The 24,739-nt window shown below is 36.8% G+C and overlaps 1 protein-coding gene across 4 annotated transcripts in view; it reads left to right on the top strand.

Moving 5' to 3' along the window:
• MAPK10 (mitogen-activated protein kinase 10) overlaps positions 1–24,739 on the top strand; it is a 619,297-nt gene that overhangs the window by 277,602 nt on the left and 316,956 nt on the right. For all 4 annotated transcript variants that reach the window (XM_032633624.1, XM_032633626.1, XM_032633622.1 and 1 more), the window contains exon 2: positions 598–712. The gene's annotated coding sequence lies outside the window, so the exon portion shown is untranslated. The remainder of the gene's footprint in view (positions 1–597; positions 713–24,739) is intronic.

Below are 24,739 nucleotides of genomic sequence, written 5' to 3'. Positions count from 1 at the left end.
GAAACTGGAACAGTCTTGGAGAATCGGTCCGGTATAATGTCGAAAAGTAACAGTAACAGACTGAAGTTGCAAACTACTTTTGTAACTAGATCAGATTATGGAAAAACATACATAACAGGTCTCTTTCTAGCTTCAGACCAACTTCAGTGTAGTTTTATTTTACTTCACATACTTCAGAGATTTCCAAACTTCTCCTCCTTTAGCCATAACTCTGTAACCCACTGTTCCAAATGAACCCATTGTTTTTAAATGAGAAGCAGACTGTGCAAACATGTTAACAGGGACCTGTCGCAGTTGAAGCTGAATAGGGTGCCTCCTATCACAAAACCAATCCATATCAACCAAGGTAACAATTATTAATTGGGCTTATATTCAGATTGTAAAATTCCAACTATTCTGGTGTTGGTAACAACCATGTTCTTGTGTTTGTGATAAATTTGAACAGAGTGAACTACCTTGAGATGTTTTATTCCCTCCCCCTGTGTCCCATCACCCATCATCCATTGTCTTTGGCAGTGTTTTGATTTTCTAAATGCAGGTGAAATTCTTATTGAAATGTTAAAATCAAACTTGGCTGTGTTTTTGCTTTGATTTTAGGCTAGCTTGAGAAACACCAACAGCAGGACCATCTCAGATCTTTGTTATGGCAACTCAGGCAAGAAGCTGTTGAATTAGACCCATTTCCTGTAGATGAGAAACCATACAAGCAGTGGTGAGTTGCAAATTTAAAAATGTTCCTTAGCAGGAAACATGTGATCTATATAACCAATTTAAATAGTGCATGTGATTTAGTGTATAGATCGGAAAGAAATACTGCTCCAAATAATGTCAACTAAAGAAGTGAAAGTCAACAGGACAGAAAGCTTAACTGATGGTGTGGTGCTATTAATACCACATGTAGGAGCTACAGGTCTTTAGGTGCATAAGTGCATCGTATAACACCATGATGCTACCACCCTGGATGATAACATCTTAAGTAAGGTGACTGCAATGAATAATTTCATGAGGCTGCATAACAGTTGGGTAACAGTATTTTTCAGTGGCTTTTATTATTTGCAGCATAATTCTATATTTTACTGATTCATCCTCTGTAGTAGAAGAATTGGTTCTGAGCTAAATTATAATGCTTAATTCCTTTTAGGAATATATATATGTATATATAGGGTATATGTAATATATATTAACATAACATTTAGATCTTTAGACATAAGGGAAGAGAAATCAACATCACAGTTTTATAAAGCTCAATTTGTGGACATTTTAGCCTACAAATTCTTTGCTTAATAAAAACAGTATTAAAAATAGATCCAGTTGCTTTGCTAGTTGGAATAATTTTAAAATCTTCTTATTTTATAAAATATCAGCACACGCAGGCAGAGTATATTTTTTAATCAAATACTTGATGCTTCATAGTCACCAATGTCAATAATAAATAGATTCCAGCAGAGATGAACTAGTTATAATCCGTCAAACAACATCTTTGAGAAATAAGAGTATGACGGTGGTGCTTGTAAGACTCCAAAAGAAGCTGTTTTGAACTAGTGATCAATATCTCTCTTTCATTTGTTTAGTGGCTTATATAACTCTGAGTATGTAGGCTGCCCTATGAATCAATGCATAGCCCATAACTGCAGAGCACTGATGAAATTAACCCTATACTTTCTTCACATCATGCTTCTCATTACAGTCTGCTTAAATTATATTGAGAAAGCAGATATAATAGTCATCACTATGTATTAAATGTGTTTGTTATGACTGAGAATCATATGTAATTGCCAGTAATCAACAATTTAAATTTAAAAGAAGGGTGATTTTTTATGGCTGAACTTAATATTTTGAGTTATGTGTGCCTCCCAGTGATGTAGAAAACATATATTGCCCCATCTTAAACATATATTCATTAAGCAAACATTTATTGAGAATCCATGGTGTAGATATCATCCTTAGCTCTTGGGACAGCTGAAAAAGACAGTACCTGCCTTAAAGGAGCTATGTTTAAAGAATGTGGCACTTATGATAAAGTATGCCATTAAAAAAGGGAGTTATTTCTAAAGAGTGTGGTACTTATCCACTGCTATTAAATGGGTAGACATTGGGTGATAAAGGAAGTGCAGCAGAGGAGAGTCTAAGATCGGATTGGGATTTGTTAAGGAAGGCTTCCCGGGGGAGTGATATTTTAGCTGAATGTTAAGGGCAATAAGAGGTTAGCTAGAAGAAGGGGAGCAGTGAGAACATTTTTCAAGGGCCCAGCAACTTGAGAGAGCCTGGGTGTTTGGAGCACTAGATGCTATTTACTATGCTGGGGCATAAATGGGGGTGGTAGAGATAAAGCTGAAGAGGAGTACAGGAGATATATCATGAAGGATCTTTTAAACAGAGCTAAGGAGTTTGTATTTTATTCCAAAATGAAGAAGCTTTGAAAGATTTTAAGTAGAATGACATGATGAAATTTATTTTTTAGTAAATATCATGTACTTAGAAGAGTGTATAAAACAAATGCAGTTTAAGGAATAATTATAAAGCAAACCTCACATAACCACCATTCATATTAAGGAGCAGACTCCCAGAAAGCCCTTTGTGCTCCTTTAAGATCACATGCTTTTCCTTTCCTGCTAGAGGTAACCACTACCCTGCCTTTTGTCACGCTTATTCTCTTACTTTTCTTTGTAGGTTTTCAATCTTGTAATCATAGTAGTATATAGTGATATATTCTTAATCACCTGATTTTGTGAAACACTGTAAGATTCTTCCATGTTGATGTATGTAGTTTATTCATGTAACTTATGTAGTATTTTACTCTATGAATATATCCAAATTTACTTAGCCATTATTATGATAGACATTTGGATTATTTCTATATTACTTATGTGTGTGTGTCTGTGTGTCTGTGTGTATATATATATATATATATATATATATATATATATATATATAAAATAACCTGAGTTATTTATGTACTAAGTAAATGTTAAATAAATACATTTACATATAATAATATTAAATATATATATGATACTTTTTATGCACATATATTATTGCTCATAGATTCTAGTATACATGTATAAGAGCTTCTCTAGTATACACATCAAGGAAAGGAACTCCTGAGTTTGGGGGTATGTGCACATTCAGTTTTTCTAAATAATGCCAAATGTTTTCCTCAATTGGTTGCCTCAATTTATATTTCCATCAGCAATATATAAGAAGCTCTATATCCTCACCAATACTTGGTTTTTAAGTTCTTAAAATTTGCTGATCAGGTGGGTACCTAATTGTACTCATGGAAGTATTAATTTGCATTGTGCTGACTACTAATAAAAAGCACATCTTTTCATTTTTTATTGGCTATTTGATCTTCCTCTTTTGTAAAGTGCCTGCTCAAGTCTTTACGAGACTTGTCTTTCAAAATAATAACTAACATTTATTGAGTTCTTACTGTGTATTAAGCACTGTGCTAAGCACTTTACAAACATTTAATCTTCATATCAACCTTATGATTGATAGATAAGGAAACTCAGGTTTAGAGAGGTTAAATAGCTTGCTAACAATCACACAACTATGAAACAGTGGATTTAGCATTTAAGCCCAGGTCTTTCTGACTCCGGAGTTCTTCAATTTCTTGGATAGTGTCTGGAAAGAGATTAGATTAGAGCCAGAGAGAACTTGTAAGGTGCTATTGCAGGAATTCAGCTAAAAAATAATAAGGGCACAAACCAAAGAATCATCAGTAGGACATAAGTACAAAGCAGCTAGACTCAGTAATGAACGTCAAGGATGAAGAAGAGGGAGGATTTTAGAAGTCTCAAGTTTTAAGACCTGTTGGCTAGGTAGATTCAATATTAGTCATACAATGTATATTTATATTCCAGGTGTTGTGGTAGTTTTAAGAATATGTTTTATGATTCCATGATTCAATGAGAGATGAAGTTAATTCACAGTATTATAAAGTTTAGGGTTTAAAGAGACCACAGTGTTTTTTGGGGTCAACTCTTTACTGTTTTAAAATGTGGAACTTGGTGTGAAAAGAGGTTAAGTGTCTTGTTCAAGATCATATGTTACTGTTAGGTTAAGAATAGACACCAAGCTGGCAACGAATGCAAAGAAATAGCAACTTGCTTGATTTTTTACATTAATAAGTTAAAATAAAATCAACCTACTTTATCTCTTAAACATTTCTCACATCAGTTTCCTTTGAAATAAATCTGTTGCTACAGCCAAAATTAGGCCTCATTATCATTGTTAGCAGGTTTACTTAAAGTAGTCTAGTATATTATCTTCTTGCTCATGATTCTACCAGCTCTTATTTGCAGTTGTTACCATGTGACTGCCCTGCTTACTTTGATATGCTCTACGGCCTATGTAATAAATTCCCTTCCACTTAAAATATACCATACTACCATCAACCTCCAGTTTAGGAATTGATGATCTCTCGACTTGCCTGGGGACACCAGTGTGCTTCAGTCTTATCATGCACTCAAGTGTTTCTTACCTCTGTGATATACTTCATACTGTCTATTCCGCCTGTACTCACCTCACCCCTCCTTTACTTAGTCATTATTCATCGTTTAAGACCTTTGCGATTCAAAGAGTGATCTGGGGACCAGCAGCACGGACATTATCTGGGAACTTGATTAGAACTGCAGCATCTCAAGTCCCACCTACATCTACTGACTCAGAATCTTTCAAACAAGATTCTCAAGTGATTTAGTGTTTGGAGGTGCTGCTTAGACTCACTTTAGACTTCATCAGATGTTATCTCCTTCCAGAAACTTTTCCTGACTCCTTCTATTAGGCATTCCTTCCTGGTGTTCCCACCGTAGCCTATGCATGTCTATCTCACTGCATTACCAGTGTGTTTTATTAACTGTTTATGTTTCTGTCTCTCCACCTTAGCCTGTGAGTAATTTGAGCCAAATCTAATTATCTTTGACTTTTCCATGCCTAGCACAGTGCCTGATACTTGGTAGTACTGCATGAATATGTGTTGAATGGTTGACAAAAGAAAGAAGAAAGAGCAAGATATATCTATCTATCTATCAAATAGATAGACAGACAGATAGATAGATAGAAACAGAGGCAGGAAAACGAAAATTACAAGGAGAAAAAACATAGCCAAAGGGACTTTGTAGAGAAATAACTAGACTACAAAATAATGCACCAAATATTGTACCTCTGGATATAATCTGGAAAGCAGCCTGACAGCCTGACAGAGAGTCTACAATTTTTTTAAATAGATTGGGTGATAAATGTGAATATTGTTGTCAAATCCCTCAGAAGCAAGGTTATCTTAATTTAAGAAACCTTAATTTCTTAATTTTACCAAAATTTCTTAATTTTGTTATTGTTGTTGAGTAAATTTTGCCAAAATTTGTTTTACTTTTCTAAACAAAATGTCTTACTGTCCTTTTAACTCATCACAGACTGTTCGGAATATTTTGTGAAAGAAGATAGAGGATGCAGGTTTATTTTGAAGTTGTACTGGAGACAGAAGTTACGGACCTGTGAGTGGAGAGTAGGCACTTTATATAAAGGAACTTTCTGATTATTAGGATTGTTTGTCAGTCTGTGCTTTTTGAAAAGTAGCAAACTTTCCAGCACTGCAAGTATTTAACTGTCTTCATGGTTGACCAAATGTACTACTTTATGTGGGAGATTGACCAAAGTGACCTCTAGGGTTTAAGGTCCTTATGAATTATGAGTCTATATATGTTCAGAGAGGTGTGGGAAGAATGAGAGTTATAATAAAGATTATAATAGTGGATAACATTTACTGAGTGATTATTTTGTGCCACACACTGTTCAAGGCACTTTCCATGCACTGATTCATTTAATCTTCATAGAAATCCCACTGAGCATTTCTATTTTACAAATCATGAAACTGAAACATAGGAGGCTTAGTAACTTGCCCTAGGTCATGCAGCTAGTGGTGGTAGCCCAAGGGAACCCAACTCTGGAGCACTTCCTTTTTTATTCCTATGTCGTATCCTTTTCAGAATTAAAGGTAAAAGTTGGACCTAAATGGAGCCTTAAACATTGATATGGTTTCAAGTTAAGGGTAAGAACAGGGATTCCAAGAAATGATAGCAGCATAATCAAAGTAAAAAGTGATAGAAGTGAGCATAACAGGTTTGTGGAACCAAATATCTTATATATGGGATGAATAAGAGAATATTCAGAAATATGTCATTATAGTGCTGCTTTGTCTTGCTTCTCCATGGCTGCAAGTTACCAAGGTGGGAAACTAAATCCTTAGGGCTATTTAACTTTAGTAAGACCTACATAAGTAGACCTTTTAAAGGCCACTGATTGGTGGTACCTCAAGCTATATCTCTTAGGAAGATAGATTTGAGAGGTCCCAAGAATTTGATGTCAGATCAGGAAAATCATACTGTTTTCCTGGAACTTAGCTGAAGAATGAGTCAGCATAAATTTTAGGATATTTCAGATTCTTCATAAAGAATTCTCCATATTCTGATAAATAGTATCAGAGGAACTACTATTAAAATAAAAGTATGCGATATTAATGAAGATGTGATTAACATAAGAAACCTTCTCATATTAGGGCTTACTGGAAAATTTAGTCTACAATTTAACAGTATTCATTACATGTGATAATGTATTATTTATGGTATAGATGCCAGAATTTATATATGCCAGATACTTCAAAGTTTTCTTTCTAGTTGTTCTTTTGGAAGCTCTAGTTGGTTTTTTGGTGCTTTTAATCCTTGAGGCCCACTTTCAAATGCCTTTAAACTTGAGAATGGATAACCTTGACAGTATTGTTTTTAGAAAGTCATTTATAAACCTTAAGAATCCACATAATTCTGCTTTGGAATTTAGTTTATTAAGATTTAAAGATAGTACACTCCCCCCCTTCCCCTTCCCCCCCCAAAAATTGAATAAATTGTATTAGGCAAAAACTATGTGAAATAGTGGGTAGGAAACAATTAATTTAAGCTGTTTTTCAGTTTTTATGAGTTTCAGCCAAATGTATCATGTCATGTGTCTGTTGACTATGCTCTTGCCCATCAGGGTTCAGGTCAGCAATGTGGAACATCACAGACAATCAAATCTCACATGCTGACCTTCTTTTCTAGTCTTGGTCCTAAGTATAGATATCTGACGCTGTGTCGTGTTTTAAGGAGACAAAATGCTCTCTGGTTCTCAACTCTCTCTGTTTCTGAACCAGATATGATGTGTGAAATTTCCACTTCTTTGGTTGAAGACTGTTCCTATTAAAATGGAAATGTTATGGGAATTCCCTATTGGTCCAGTGGTTAGGACTTGGCGCTTTCAGTGCTGGGTCCCGGGTTCAATCCCTGGTCAGGGGACTAAGATCCTGAAAGCCATGCAACGGCCAAAAAAAAAAAAAAAAAAGAAAAAAAAAAAGAAATGTTATGAGGTAAAGTGGTTGGCTAGCTAACCTGATAAACTAACTTGAGTTAAGGTGTGAATTGGTGTTGATGGATTTTGAATCTAGATAACATCCACACTTGGATAAATGTCTTAATGCATTAACATAGGAGACTAAGGAAATGGAATATATAGGAAAGGTTTTTATATGGGGAAGGAATCAAGAGTGGTCTGAAAGAGAGTGCTTTCTTAGGGGTTTAGCAGATTATTTTAAAATTTTCATTATATTGTTTCTGGAAAACTCGATATTAGAGTCTCATTGCAGCTTTGTCATGAATTAATATTCCTTTGGGCAAGTCTTAACCTAGCTGAATTTCAACTGTGTACGAGGGAGTTGTGATAGATGATGTTTAAATTTCTTTTTAACTGTACAAATTATATGGATTAAATTGTATAGATTGAATTAAAGCATGGAATAATACCCAAAAAGCCAGGCCAAGTGGAGTACCTTGGTGAGGGTAGCCTTGGTCAGTGAAGGAACTTCATAGGGATGAAAAGCTGTTTCATGGACAGCTGAAAGGAAAGAATAGGCCAGATGGAGGCTTAGAAGGATCTTGAACACAGGCTTGCCTATGCCCAATTTTTGCTTTGACCCTCCCCCTTTTATTATCTTTGCCTTAATTCTACCTATTCTCACTCTAAATCTAGAGATAATATATTTTAGTTATAGGAAGTAACTTCTAATTATTGAGACTTTATTATCCATAAGGAAGACAATTTATGCATAGGCAACCAAATTGACTGCATCTATTTCCCTAATTTGTATCTTTCTTTATCCTAAAATTATCCTCTGATAGTGAAGGACTAGTGTGCATAAAGGCTTGTTTATTGATTTATTTATGAGAGGATTCTTTAACAATTTGCCTTTAAAATCATGGTTTCTAAGCTGTATTGGGATTTACCAACACATCAGATGAAACTATTGGTGTCTTAATCACCTTAGATATTATATCAATACAACACATTTACATGAAGGTTAATAGATATTTTCAGTGGGCAGATTACTGTGGTAGAATCTTTGAAGAATGAAAAGACACAATTCTTCCCTTTTTCCCTCCCTCCCTCCCTCCTTTTTTCCTTCCTTTTTCCCTTCCTCTCTCCCTGCCATGCTCTCTCCTTCCTTTCCTTCCTTCCTTCTTTCCTTTCTCCCTCAGGTATTTACTGGCTTCCACCTAGCACTGCAGCATCAGAGATAAATTCACCTCATACATAGGATAGATAGTTGCTTTAACAGAGATGAGTTCAGGGAACAGTGCAATTACAAACGATTCACCTATCGCCCAGACATTCTCAATTGGGGTTCCACAGAAAGACATGTGTCCCAGTGCAGCAATTCTCAGACTTTATGGTCTCATGATTCCTTTACACACTTGACAATTATTATATCCATTGGTATTTACCATGTCAGAAATTAAGATATCAATTTGAAATATTTAGGTAATTAAGAATTAACAACAGTAAACTGTTACATATGTTAAATAAAATATCTAGAATGTATCTTTTAATGAAAACTGCTTTTTACTAACCAAAAATAATTTAGTGACAAGCATGGTATTACATTTTTGCAAATCTGTTTAATGACTGGTTTAATAGAAGACAGCTGAATTCTCTTATCTACTTATGCCTTCAATCTTCTGTTATATCACACATCACGCAGCCTCTGGAGGACTCTACTGTACATATGAGAGAAAATGAGAGTGAAAATGGCAAACTGTGTCGTAATATTATTTGGAGTTAGTTTTGACCTCAGGGGCCCCTCTGAAAAAGTCTTGGGGACCTTCAGGGTATCTGTGTACTATGCTTGGAGAACCACTTCTAAAAAGCATTTACTCTATGTAATGAATTAACATCTCTTTTATGATATAGAATGGTAACATTCCTCGAAAAACAGAGAAATAGTGTGTTTGGTCATTCAGAGGAGGAACTCTAGATGAGAGAGTCTATAAGATTATAACCTCTGTGTAGGCAGAGATCTGTTTCTCTTTTTTACCTACTAGCTGTCACAGGGCTTGACACATTGTTGACTCTCTGTGAATGTCAGGGATAGAACATTCTAATAAGACAGATGTACTTTCATAAGTCACAATAGCCCTAGGTAGAATATGGGGAGTGCAACAGATAAAGGTTAAATGGGTATTGTGGACTTTGAGGGAGCAGCCATTTTTAACTGAGGTATTAGAAGGGATTCATGGAGGAGATAGCATCAGAGTGGAATTGTGAAGATAATTTTAGTAGTCAGTGTTGGAGTTGGAAAGGTTTCTTCTAGAAGAGGGAACAGAGTGAGAAAAGAGAAGAGTGAGTTTTGGGGTTCAGAAAGTTAGGCTTGTGTGACCTAGGCACAGAGGAGATGGCATTCAGGGAAATCTCAGGGAAAAAGACTGGGGCCTGATTAAGGGAGGCTGTGAAATTCCTTCTATGAAGGAATGTGGGTCTGTTTCCATAGACAATGAAGAGCTACTGCTGTTTTCTGAGCAGGCTGAAGAAAATGAATCTGGGAGCAATATTGAGACTGGTTTGGGGAGGAGAGAGGATGGATGCAGCCTGATCTATTAGAGTGAGGGAGGCAATGAGAATCCATCTTGAAGAAGAGGTAGTAAGAATCGGTGCGGAAGGCTCCAGTAGATAGAGAAGGCCCCCACTTTCAGGTAATTCAGAGTAAGAAGTTGTAAAAGAGATAGCGCTTCAGTCAGTAAGGAAGGGGAATGCTTGGTTCCTTATGATTTCATTGTAGACCCAGCCACAGCATTACTAAGCAATTATACAAAGGTCCTTGGACTTTGGTTTCTCCATATGTAAAATGTAGAAATGGATTGCTTGCCTATTTGTGTCACAAGAGTCCGTGTAAGGATTAATGAGCTTTTTGACAGAAAGGCGCTCTATTAATCTAAGCCATCAATAATAAAAATGAGAATGTTTGCCGGGTGCTTTTGCTCCTATGTGGAAGGCTGCTATGCAAATATGAACTACTGCCTGGAACTATTGTCATTGTTAATAATAGTAAGGTCATTACCATGAAATGCCTACACAGCAAACTTATTCTCTGTCAATTCCAAAGTGAGATGATGAAGCCAGGAATGGAAGTCCATTCTATTTTGTTCATTATGAATCTTGCTCACTGTAAACTATTTTAAGAGTATTTGTATTTTAAGAGTATCTGTATTTCATTGTATCTCATTATTTCCATCACTCTATTCTGGTCAGGTTTCTCATCACTATCAGAGGACTCCTTATCCTGACTTTTCTCTATGCAGATAGAGGTGGTACAACATTTGATGTGTCTGGTACTTGCATCTGTGTTCTTATTAATTGTGGCTACTTCCAGTAATTTAACACTTAGCTGTATAACATGGTGCTCAAGCATGTACACTCCAAAGTTAAACCATCTGGATTTAAACCCCAATTCTATCAGCTTGTAGGAGATCCTGGGTGAGTCACATGATCTCTTAAGCTTCAGTTTCCTTATCTGTAAAATGGTACTAATAAAAATGGTTATTGTAAGGGTAATGCATGTAAAACACATAGCATAAAGTGCACAGTAACTGCCAGGTTTTGTTTTGATTTGGGTCAAATTTATTACCATTATTGTCAACATGTTTTCTTTCCTAATCAGGTTCCTATTCCATACTTTGTTAATTCATTATTTGTTTACTGAGTTAATCTGTGACCACATGATTTATCATCAACCTTTTCTTTACCTAGAATAACATTCTTGAAGAATTCCCAAAATCTTAATTTTTTTTCATTGACATATATATATATATATATATATATATATATATATATATATTTATATTCCTACTGGGTTTTCTCTTGCCTAGCAAATCAGGTATTTAATTGTGCTGTGAATATAAGGGATCTAATAACTTGTTCTAACCATCCAACTGGTATTATTTCCCATGGCACATTGTTATTTTCCCACACAATCTTCCTATAAAGAAAATTTTCTGGCCATCTTCTTTCTTGATTCTTGTATTTTATTCAGTCTGTTCTCAAGATCTGTAACAGTATGTTTCTGTCCTTGCTATCCATCATGTCTTTCCGGACTTCTAAAGGCACCTTCCCATATGAGCTCAGATCCATTGGGATCCATTTGAAACATACACCAAGCCCTTGGTACATAGGGTTGAGGCTCAGTGAGTGGTTTGGGCTACAACGAAACCTGTACCCTGCTCACCAAACCAAAGCTTATTTTTATAATTTGCATAAATACTTGGACTACCGTGGTCCTGCTCAGTACCCAATCAGTTGTTATCCATTACTATTGATGTGCGATGCTTATAAAGTCCTGTGAGTTTGGCCCCGTATATCATTGGCAGATTCTCCTCTTGTCACAGCTGCATGGACTGAATATTCATCCACTCTCTCGCTCTACGTTGCCTCTAACTTCTATGAGACAGGAAGCACATGAAGGTAATTGTCTTGCTTCCTATGAAAAGTTGATCCTTATTTGCTAATAGTGAATCTATTCAAATTGTAGAGGACAGAATGAAAATGACTACTGAAAATAGCTGCTGTTAGAGGTGGGAAGATGATTGAGTAGTAAGGCAAATCAGAATAAATTAGCATTTAATCAGTTCCTTCTTTTGTAATTCCAGTGTTGAATATCTGTCTTAATAATTCTGGCTCAGAAATTGTTTAGATGGATATACTAGGAAGGAGTTTCCTTTTTGAAAATTGTGATGCTCAACCTGGTACTGGGTCACTGAGATTTAAATTTAGCACCTCAGCTTTACCCACCTTTCAGTATGAGGTACACTTACTTTAGCCATCTGCTAATTGTGTGATCTTCGCCTGGTTTCTTGGTTTTCTCATTTGTAAAATAGGAACAATAGATGCATCTGTCTCGTAAGGTTGTTTTGAGAATTTCACTTAATTTTCACAAGAGATGTAAAATATAAGAGATCTTAAGTTATTAGAACAATGCCTGGCACAGAGCAAAACTTCAATACCTATTAGCAAGTATTATTACCCATCTGAAATAGCATGGTTGTGCAGAGCTTGATTTTGGAATCAGACTGGGCTTGAGTCCTAACTCTATCACTTGCTGCCTGCATAATTTTGGACTCCTCTATAACCTCTCTGAGTTCGTGTTTCATTTATAATTGGGACAGTGTGTATCTACTTCACAGAGTTTATGTGAGGAATAAATGGAAGTCACAGAGTGTAATTTTCATTGAATATTAGATATTATGTTTGTAATCCTTATGACACATGCATTATATAGTAATTATAATAGTAAATGCTCACAGAACACTTACTCTTAGTCAGGCAATATCCCAAGAACGTTACATGTATTATCTCATTTATTCTTCACAATACCTTACAGTGAGGTAGGTACTAATACTAGGCTCCTTTTGCAGATGAGTAAATTGTGGCACAGAAAGGTTAAGCAACATGTTCAAGATTCCAGAGTTAGTGAGTGGTGGAGCAGAATCTGAACACTATGCATTACACTTTATTGCCTCTTTACTTATGACAATAAAGAAACAAGTTGACTACAGTGTCTGGAGAGTGAAATTAGACCGTTAGGCTAATGATTGAGGCTCTCACAGTGTCCTACCCTCTTTCAAACCTTAAATCTATTCATATGGTCAGATAAACCTAGTGAAAATGAAGATTAATAAGTAGCACTAAGGAAGAAGAGAAGGTAAGGCAGTTCGTAAAAGGGGGACCTGAAGTCTCTGTGGTTGAGTAAGGAAGGGAAGCCTCCAGGCCTTCTTGCCCCAGGTAAGCTCTTCCTGTCCTGGGGTGAGGTGAGAGGGCAAGTTCACACAAAGACTTCTCGTCTTGTTTAGCTCCAGTGTCTCCCCTTTTCCTGCTTCTGCCCTAGTCACTGCACAACTGTCTGAAGCCACAGGCAATCACATGTATTTACTATTTATTTATAATTAAAATAAGTGTTATTTTATTGTGCTTTAGCCTCTGTATGTCCCTGGCAATAGTTGAGATGACTTTGTCCTGTATTGCAGCCCTGCTCTTACACTCTGTATAACAGAATAGTGCCTGACTGCAGAGTATGGGGCCAAGGGGCTTTGGCTTTCAAGTCATACAGATCAGATCCAAATTCCCAATCTGACACTGGGCAGTTACTTAACAATTTTAAGACTTCCTTTCCTTATATATGAAATGGTTATGTTTTACATATCCCATAGTTTTTGAGAGAATTGAATGTGAAACATTTTAATATGGCTTCTGGCTAGAGCAGGGAATTACATTTTGTTATTGTTACTATAACACTAAAACTTTGAAAAATATTGGTTTGCTTTGGTTCATTACCAAGCAGTTTCATATTGAAATAACTAAAGAAACTCAGTTGTTATCATGACATATGCCCTGGGGTAATTTCAATAAAATAAAATAATTTCATTTTCATCCTTATTAGCATGTATACTCTGGAGTGACCCCTACTAGGTCTGGGAAAAGCAAGCTGTGGAAAGAGTATAGGGCTGGGAAGTGCAAGAAAAAAAATGGGTCTGTAAAATAGTACTCTGCTGTTTATTTATGTAAGTAAGATGATGTATGTGGAAGTGCTTTGCAGATTCTGAAATTCTTTGCAAATATAAGATTAAAGAATAATTTCCATAGGAATTCTAACAAGAGGAGAAGTGTGGAATTAGCCAAGGAAGGTAGAGAGAAGAGATCTTGCATTATATGTTAAGGAAAGTATGATAGGATTGAAGGAAACTGGAATTTGAGCAACTGGACTCTTAGAAAAAGGCAAGTAGGTAGATATTGGGAAAGCACATATGATAAGGATAAAATAACCAGTCTGATAGTATTTGAATATTTTGGCAAATTAATGGGGGCTGGAGTGTCAGGTAGAGAATTCTAAATGATATTCGGTCAACCTCAGCCCATTCCCAGCATCAGTGCTTGGTCGCACATACTGATTCACATGGTGATCCAGGGAAGTAGAGGACAATATTTTCTTTCATTATACATGGAGTGGCAATTGCAGATATATTGGGAGCTCTGCTCCAGCTCTTGATCGATGTGCTGATGTAATGACTCTTCTTGGGTTGCAAGCTTGCTGAATTATACAATCATGTTTGGTGCAGATGTCCACCATCTTACGGACCCAGAATGCTTATCACTTTTCATTTCCCCATTCTCTCTCGGGTGTGAGGCAGTTTCTTTTTCATGACTCTCGAACACAAAGGGACTTATAACCCACCTTGTTCTGTACATCCACTCATGCAAGCGTAGACAGAGACCTTGAGAAGTGCCTGAAGTATCTATCTGAAGTGACTCAGGTATGACTTGCCTTTCTTGGGTGATCAAAATGATTATCAACCTCTATCACAAGTGCAGAAAACTGTTTCTAAATTTAATCTATGGAAAGACTTCTTGCTACATTAAACTTAACATATAGAGGTAAAGGTAATCTGGATGCACTGTAAGTTACCATATGATTTCAAGGATAGAATTAATTACATTTGTTCATTCAACAAATATTTATTGAACACTACTACTATGTGCCTGTTCTAGCTGTGGGGATACAATTATGAATGCAATGGGCTAAAAAAATCATTTCTGACTTCATGAGCTTAAGTTATGGTTGAAGGAGATGGACAATAAACCAGAAGAACAAGTAAAATGTGTTGTATATTAGATTGTGGAAATGGTCAAGAATATTAAGGCAGGAAAATGGATTGAAGAGTGTGTTGGAGGGTTACAGTTTTGGATAGGGTGACCAGGGAAGGGCTTCCTGGAGTGTTATTGAACAAAGACTTCTTTTGATATGTCTTCATTAGCATGTGTTTCCCCTCTCTGCATGATTCTATGTTTGTCCCTTTCAAAGCCCTATACTTGATAAAGTGGAAGCACTTCCTGGATAAGTTCTCTAAGTCTTATCTTCCTGGATTATACCCTCTATTCAAGGGTCTGTGGGTGGCCCTAATTGCTTGATAGAACCTCCAAAGAAGTTGCTAAGAATCACTTATAGGAGAAAGTATGGTTGGCAAGTTTGAGTTAAAACATTCAATTCTGCTTAAGACCAGGTCTCAAACAGCTAAGACCAAGTTCTAGAGTTAGTCACAGTGGTTTAGCTTTCCCAAAATACACATATCACTAATATAAAAGAAAACAATTTAAAGCTTTTAAAGTTATCTCTCTTCCATGAAACTGATTCTGCCCTTACTTAGAAATTATCTGACATTAATTTATAGAAGTAATTTCATGTTCTAGTTATTTTCTAAAGTTTATTGTATGGCATTTCTTTGTTCATTTATTATTTGATCTTACACTGATTTCAACATGAATTATGCTTGTCTTTTTATGTTGGAAAATCTTTTGTTTCTAGTTTGATTTCTTCTGACCAATTTACAACTCAGAGGTCATCTCTGATGTTATACAAGTTGTGTAATGTATTATCCATTGCAGAGAGATAGAGATATAGACAGAGATAGAGAAGAAAAAGAGGAAGGAGGAGAGAGTGAGAGAAAAACAGAGCAAGAAGATAAAAAGCAAAATGATTGAAAAAAAAACCAACTTCTTTTTAGCCTGTCATTTCTATCTGTCGGAACATTATCTGGTTGTTGCTTGTTACCTTATACTCTAAGGCAGGATCGTTATGGGAAGGTTTAAATTTTAAAAATCATTTTCACATAGTGTTTATATACCAATGTCTTTAACATGTTAGATACAAATGGCATTTATCTTTAGCTTCTAAGAGTTTTGTGATCTTTTATTTATTTTTTTATAAATTTATTTATTTATTTATTTTTGGCTGTGTTGGGTCTTTGTTGCTATGCATGGGCTCTCTCTAGCTGCGGCAAGTGGGGGCTGCTCTTCGTTGCAGTGCATGGGCTTCTCATGGCGGTGGCTTCTCTTGTTGCGGAGCACAGACTCTAGGTGCGTGGGCTTCAGTAGTTGTGGCACATGGGCTCAGTAGTAGTGGCTTACCCGCTCTAGTGTGCAGGCTCAGTAGTTGTGGCGCACGGGCTTAGTTGCTCTGTGGCATGTGGGATCTTCCTGGACCAGGGCTAGAACTCGTGTCCCCTGCATTGGCAGGCGGATTCTTAACCACTGTGCCACCAGGGAAGTCCTGTGATCTTTTAATTTGAATAGACTTCTATGCCTAGCACAGTCTAACACATACACCAAATTGTTAATATTTGTTGGCTAAATCAAAGCATATATCAGGGGTATCCCAGGCATTTTATGAGTTACCTTTCACTGCCTCAAAGCTATTGAGATGACATTGGAGGTGCAGGGTTGATGTGCGGAGATGGGCATTGACAGTAAAGTCCTATAGAGAATCTTAGCAGGTGAGTGCAGGTAGAAAATTAGGCTATCTTCCTTCCTCTTCCCTCCTACATCTTCCTGTTAGTATTGATGATATCAATCTTATCATCATATATGTGTATAAATACATATATATATATATTTGAATGTCTATTATTCTAGGCATTGAGCTCACAAAATGTCACGTCCTTGTAAGATCATAGTCTGGTGAGGGACATAGTTCCTTCATAGCATGTATCACATTTTGTAACTATATAATTCATTTGTATGTTTACTTTAAACAGTTAAATAAATATGAGAACTATTCCTGTGGGGAGGGCTCCAGTATTTTCAGTGCGCATATTACCAGGATACTGAATGTAGTTTAGGTCAGAGAAAGTCTCCTTGAGTAAAGTTTGTTGGGTAGGAATTATCCAGACAAACGAAAGATGTTGGTGGAATGGGAGAAAGTCTCAGGCTGAGGAAACAGCATCTGTGAGAGTCCAGAGGTGACAAAGATTTGAAGAGCTGCACATTGTGCAAGAGAGAGAATAACAAATGAGGCTTAAGAAATATTCAGGGTCCAGATTCCATCATGAAGGGCCTTGCATGCCGTGTTCATTATGACGTAGGAGGGTTGTAAGCAAAACGTTGGAGGCATGATAAGATCTGAGTGTTAGAAGAAGGCTGCCTTGGATGTATGGAAAATGTTTAGAGAAGGAGAGGGCCAATGGTAAAGAGACAAGGAGGCTGTTGCAGTGGTCCAGAGAGACATAGTAGTGGCCTGGACTTGCTGCTGCAGAAGTAGAAGAGAAGAGACTGATTGTGTTCAAGGGATATTTAAAAGGGAGATAGAATCTGTAGGACTTGTTTGCATTTGGAAGATGAGGGAATGACAGAGTCAGACATGATTCCTGGTTTCTGGCTTGAATGGGTATGTAGGTGGTGGTTGCAGTTTTAGAGAAGGGAGCACTGGGGGAGGAACAGGCTTGGGAGAAAGATGAATTTGGCTGTGGACGTGTTGGATTTGAGATATCCAGTAGGCAGTTGCATACGTATAGTTAAAGTTTAGGAAATAGGTATGGGTTGGAGATTATGTTTAGGCTTCATCAACAAGTAGAAGCACCCTGCAGCTGGTGGAGGGGCGGGTGGGGGAGAGAGAATCTAGGAACAAACCCAGATAAACACAAAGAAGGAGAAACCCAAGAAGTAGGAGGAAAATTATAATAAAAAACAATAAAAGCTAAAATGTGTATGACAATGACAATTACTATGGCCAGGCACTATTTTATATGCTTTTACATATATTAAATCAATTTAATCATCTCGAAAGTTTGGTGGTACTGTTATCTCTGATTTTACAGATTAAAAATATGTGAGTCCAAAAGAGGTTAAATGACTTAAAGACTGTCACACAGCCTGTATATGTAGAGCTGATTTAAATGTGGGCATTCTGGCTTCAGAGTTTGTGGGCTCTTTCTCTATGTTCTTCTGAAAGCCATGAGGTTGTGCTATTCAGAAACTCTGGAAAGAGAGGGAGTCTAGAGCCGTGTCACTTCCTAGAGGCCAAGGAACATCAGGGCTGAAAGTTGCCATTAGGTTTAATGACATTTACCACTAACAAGAACTTGTTTGCTGTTGTGGTGGCCCAAGAAGACAGATCACAGGAGGCCGAGGATCTACTGAGAGATGAGGAAATAAAGACAGCATGTGTGGATGGTGTTGTCTAGCAGTTTGACAGAGAAGGTGAGGAGAGAGGAGTTGGGAAATTCTAGATGACAGACTTGGGATAGGAAAAATGTCATGGAAACGACTTGATGGGGGGGTAGAGCAGAGAGGATTTTTTTTTTTTTTTTTGGCTGCGTTGGGTCTTCATTGCTGTGTGGGCTTACTCTAGTTGCTGTGAGCGGGGACTAATCTTTTTTGCAGTGTGTGGGCCTCTCATTGCGGTGGCTTCTCTTGTTGCAGAGCATGGGCTCTAGGCACACAGTCTTCAGCAGTTGCAGCACATGGGCTGAGTAGTTGTGGCTCGCGGGCTCTAGAGTGCAGGCTCTGTAGTTGTGGCGCACGGGCTTAGTTGTTCTGCGGCATTTGGGATCTTCCCAGACCAGGGATCAAACCCGTGTCCCCTGCATTGGCAGACAGATTCTTAACCACTGTGCCACCAGGGAAGTCCCAGAGAGGGGTTCCATATGACAGGAATAAATCTGAGAAACATTGCTTTTTCTAGAAGAAGGCAGGTATGGCCTAAAATAATCATAAGACAATCCTTGATTATAAATTAGAGTTTGTTGTTTTTAAAAAATCTTTACAGCCATACAGTAATTAGTTTGATTGCCATTACCCATCAGTCAGCAGCATTAAATTTGGATGCAGAACCTATGGCCAGAAACCTACTGATTTGTGATTTCTCTCTTGAGAACCTTGGGAACAAATACATTATAAATTTTACCCAGACATAAATAGAGTGCTCTCACCTAGGACAAGTGACAATTATATTTTAGTGCATTTCACTCCATTTGCTCACTTCCTTCCATTTATTACAGATGGCAAGAATTGCCTTGGGGAAGTTTCCCTAAAAATTGCTTTTCCTTATAGCTTCAAATCAGGTTTTATTTTGACCCTAGGCTTTTGTCTTAGAAGGTCGGTTGGACCGTCATCCCTGCTATAACCTCCAGATTATTAAGAACCTCTTGCAAAAGATTTTGTGAAAGTTACAGGATGAACTGGCCTATTTCTCTGTGGGAAGGTAAGGCACGGGGAAATGTCACAAATGCCAAAATGGTACAATGCTGCATCAAACCACAATCAGTGCCTTCATAACAAAGGCAGACTGGAACATGTTCTTTAATATTCTATGGAATTTGATAGGTGGCATTCTGTCCTTTTTCCGTGATAGAGAGCTAAATTAATAAGAATATATATATATTTTGTTTGTTTTTTACTGAATCCCTAAGATGTATTAATTCCACAAGTTTTTTGTTTTCCCTATCTTAAATCCACAGCATGAGTTTGATGACTTTGTGAAACTTTAGAATAATTAAAAAAACCAAAAACTTCCTGATGGGGGAGAATGATTTATAAAATGATGAACTTAAGTGTAAAGTTGTATTTAATGTAAAGTTTTATTTAAAATAAAGCTTATTTAAAGTTTTATTAAATTTATTTAAATGTAAAATGTATTCGTGTGCTTTTATTATGTTAACACCTTTATTTTTTTGTATTAGTTTGTAATTTTTTAAACATCCATAGTACATTTGCACATTATTTGAAGAAAAATGTAGTGTGCCATAAAGAGCTTTGCCACATGGGCTTACTATACCTTTTTAGGAAAAAATGTAAGGTTATCAGTTAGTCATTTTCAAGTCCCCATTTGGGGCTACAATGGGTCCCAAAGGAAAAGGAAAGTAAGATTAATGACAGAAAGACATAGTTAGCCATTAAGTGAATTTCAGTTACAAACCCTGTAAAAGCATAGGCAAAACCAGTTAAAGAATCATTTTTCTTTAGTAGTACTTTTTTTTTCTTCCAAACAGGCATTGTAGATAATTATACTTGCTGAACCATTTGTCATATTGTGCATTTCCTCACATTAACTATAAAACATATTTCATGTGGTCCATTTCATGATTGATTTGTTGTTGCTCTTAATAAAAAGTGCTTGAGCCTTCCCCTGTTAAAAGGCTTCAGTGACTATTTGCTTGAGGAAATTCTCAGCATATAGTCTTTGTTGAATGAAAAACAGGCAATGAAGCCAACTGAGAACATTTTTCTTTTCAGTTCAGTGAAATCATGAGAGTGAAGGAACACCTGTGCTCTCAGGGTGCGCCTCTTAGTATTCTTTTCTAAGAGTCAGAAACAGAGGTGACTTTTTTTTTTTTTCCTGTTTGGCTTGTTCTGATGAGACTCTACTCTTGAGTTTACAGGCTGATATAAGGGTGTGGAGGGGACTCTGTAATCACATTCAAACTTGAACATGGCTATACATCATGTTTGAGAAATTTCCTATATTCAGAGGATGTCATGGAGTCTGCATTGTGTTCTGTGTCTTGCCTGTGTGCCATTAAGTGAGAGGATAGATGTTCCTTCCCTGCTTCTGTTGCTGTCTGCCTTGCATGGAATTATTTACACCTTTGGAAAGCCCATTTTTCCGACTCGTGCTTTGGTGAGAGCTTGAGAAAGGCTATAGAATGATTGTAAGAACTCTCCTGGTGGATTAAGTCAACCCTGAGACAGGAAGGCATTGTTCCTACTGTCTTCACACCTCACTTTTTAGCTTCCCTGTAAAGATTAGTCATTAGCTCAGGTGTTTAAATATATAGTGACCTGCACTCTCTGAGTTTATAGATTTATTGTAGGTCATTCACAACATTGATAAACTGCTTGTCAATATTTATGTTTTCTCATTAGTAATTTTTTTCAAACTTTTTTTATTCAACAAACATTTATTGAGTATCTAGACATTGTGCTATAATTGTAGGATGAAAATGAATATTATACAATTTCTACACATGATCTATTGGTACGCAGAAGGAACAGTGACAAGTATATTTAATATATTTAATTAGCTTAATATTTTGACAAAAATTCAGAATCCTAACCCATCATTATGACTATGTCCAGTTAACATATAGAAATGGAAGCAACCCCCTTAGTAGTGATCCCTATAGCTTAGTCTCTACCAGAGCTTCCCTCAGGTGTGGAAGAGCAGATAGGGAAACGTAATGACAAAGATGAAGTTTATCTTGAAAGCCTGATGCTTGCATCTGTTTTTGATTCACTCGTGGGTACTTACAAATCCCATTAGGTTGATGAGTTAAGCTAGCAGGTACCTGAGGTTCTCATGAACTTTTATTTGAACACAAAGAAATTGAAAATAAGTGCCATATTATTATTGTATCAATTCCCATGGAAAGATACTGATTATTCTGAACAACACAATACACATTTATGTGAATTCTCATACATGTAGATACTCATTTTAAGGGATAAGGACACCTATGTACACATACTCACATACAGCAGGATACACATATGTTCCTCTGTGTTCTCTCTGGTGACCCCTCATAACTGAACTTTCCTGAGTTAGGGATGTAAAATTCTACTAAATTAAAGTCTAGAAAATAGGGCTTCCCTGGTGGCACAGTGGTTGAGAGTCCACCTGCCGACGCAGGGGACACGGGTTCGTGCCCCGGTCCGGGACGATCCCACATGCCACAAAGCGGCTGGGCCCGTGAGCCATGGTTGCTGAGCCTGTGTGTCCAGAGCCTGTGCTCCGTAATGGGAGAGGCCACAACAGTGAGAGGCCCGCGTACCGCAAAAAAAAAAAAAAAAAAGTCTAGAAAATAGTTGCATCTGTCAGTCCTAATCCAAGTAAGCTTTGTTTTACCCCCATCATTGCTTATGAGATTTATCACTTTGGGCATAGCTGCATTTGAAAACAATAGAAGGCATTCTTAAAATATGTTTTCCCCAAAATGTTCATTCTTCCTCCTTCCCTTCCCCTTCCTTCCTTCCTTCCTTTCTTCATTCATTCATTTTGGGAAGGTAGAAATGAGGTGACCTCTAGTAAAAACTAGAGAATAAAATTATTCAGCAAAACTAGGGGAAGAAAAGGCAAATTTGTGACTGAGGATCTTTGCATAGGGGTATGGCAGGAGGCGCAGTGGAGAACAAGGCGATAAGAAGAGGTGTGGAGGGGAGGAGAGAAGTCACACTGTTGTGAGCCCCAAACAGGGATATCTTTTGGATGACCTTGTCCTTGACCATGGCAACAGGTTGTGGATAGTAAAATGCATCTTCCTCTTTATTACACAGTGCTGGTTTCCTACTTAAATAAAGCTGTAATATAACAACGCAGTTTAGTGTCTAGATTAATTGTGTTCTTAAAATCTCTGTAATAGGAATAATGTGAAAAAGGGTAGAACTAAGAGATCAGTGAATTATGTATAAACTTATATACATATAAGTTATATGTAAAAACTTATATACATTTATCCAGCTGATTAAGATATGTTTAAATATGTTTATATTTGTGGAGAGTGTTTGATTACAAATAGAGTTTATAACATTTAATAAACTCTAAATAAATATTGAGATTTTAGGAAAAATAGTATTTAAAAATACAGTATTATGTTACTTAATGAAACATTACGTAGGACGTTGAGATCATGTTGTCCTTCAAAGGACTGTATTCAATGCAAGAGTGAAACTTGTAAATGTTTAAACATTTGCAAAAGAAAGTAGTGCTATAAGTAATTCAGGGAAAAGTGTCAAACATTATAAGGTAGAATTCCTTAAGGTTTTATTGGTTAAAGAAGCATGTTGGCCCTGACTGAAGAAAAAAAATTCATGTTTTTTAAACCTCAGGGTGAGATAATTTTTTAAACCCTGGGGTAAGATAATCTGTGGTAGAAGTCAAAAACAAAAATCAAGGTATTGTGCATTTGGTAAACTTCTTTTGGAATACCCAAGGTTTCCAAGATTTGTAAAATTTAATAAAGTATTTGACTTTAAACTGCATGGATTACATACCATGTGAAATAGAAAGAGGATGAGTCCTTGTATATTACATCTACTCCCACTACACAGTTATGAAAAGGTTCTTAAAAAAGCTTTAAGAATGCTGAAAGTAATATAACAAGGAACAAGGTGGTTGAATACTTACACGGTGTAGGTTTTAAATCAAGTAAGTGTATATATTTCCTGTGCTACTAGGCATATTTATATAATTGTTATCATGAACAGTTTACTCCATATTTAATTAGCTATTTTATCTCCATACTGAATGTGGTCTACTTTTAGTTCTGTTATTTGTTATTGCTTAATTTCTTTTCCAATGGTGAAAAGAGCTATAGACTTGTACTTGGTAGATTTGCAGCTATTTCATCTTAAAAGCCTCATGTAAACTGACCCCAGATGACTCCAGAGGTGTACTACTCTAAAAGGAGTTTAGGTTGTTATCCAATGGGCCTCCTTTTTCAACACTTAGGGGGAGTTGCCAGAGGAAGGGAGAAGCTATGGCACACCACCTCACCATTAAATCTCCTCTCAAGTGCTACTGCCCAGCTCAGCCCTTACCACTTCTTGGCCAAACCACGGCAGTTACCTCCCTCCTGGTCTCTGCCTCAGCTCTCTCCACACTTGAGTGCATCAGCCACAATGATGTCAGAATGAACTTTTGAAAATAGGCTGGACATGCCTCCTCCCTGCTGACATGTATCCACCGGTTCTCGAAGTCCAACTTTATTACCGCAGTAACCAAGTCTCTTTACATTCTTGCCAGCCTCATTTCCTGGCCTTTGTGAATCTGAGACTCTTGTTTTTCCCTGAACATGCCATGTCCTTTCATGCATTTCCTTCTGACAGGAGTATTCTGTGCCTGCTAATTTCAGGCTCTGACTGGGTAAGTCACATTTATTTTGCAGTGTCTCTGACTCTGTGAAGGCCTTTCTGGGCATTTTCACACCCAGCAAAAATAATGCTCCCTTTTCTTGTTCCTCATACCTCTTTTGACTGAGACGTCCTCAAAGATAGGGTTATTTTCTTCTTACCAGTCCTCTGCCACGTATGAACATGCTAGGTGCTCAATTAATATTGGTTGACAAACGAATAAATTCTTCTTAGTTTTTGCTTTATAAGTTCTTCATGTATTCTTTTCTCCGTGATAATTTACCCATTTGATACTGGTTAAGTATGTATTAGTAATCTAAATCAAATTATTGTTTAAACTAAGGAAACAAGGTGAAATGAATTAAGGTGTAGCATTCTACAATAAATTATTTTTTACTTAAAAGCTTCTTTACATTGCAACTATAATAAAAATAACAATGTTCTAATTTGATTTTTTGCAACTTTCAAATAAGCATTACAATTTTATTGACTGTAGTTATTATGCTATATGTTATATCCCCTTATCTATTCTATAACTGGAAGTTTGTATCTCTTGACGTCCTTCACCCATTGTGCACCCTATCCCCACCCCACACCCCTCTTCCTGCTAGCAACCACCATTCTGTTCTCTGTATCTGTGAATTTTATTTTCTACATTCCATACATAGGTGAGATCATATGGTATTTTTCTCTCTTTGACTTATTTCACTTA

This window comes from Phocoena sinus, chromosome 5 (genome assembly GCF_008692025.1).
Source record: "Phocoena sinus isolate mPhoSin1 chromosome 5, mPhoSin1.pri, whole genome shotgun sequence".
NCBI classification, from domain to species: domain Eukaryota; kingdom Metazoa; phylum Chordata; class Mammalia; order Artiodactyla; family Phocoenidae; genus Phocoena; species Phocoena sinus.
Note: the sequence above shows the minus strand (reverse complement) of the source record. Positions and strands in the feature narration are given on the sequence as shown.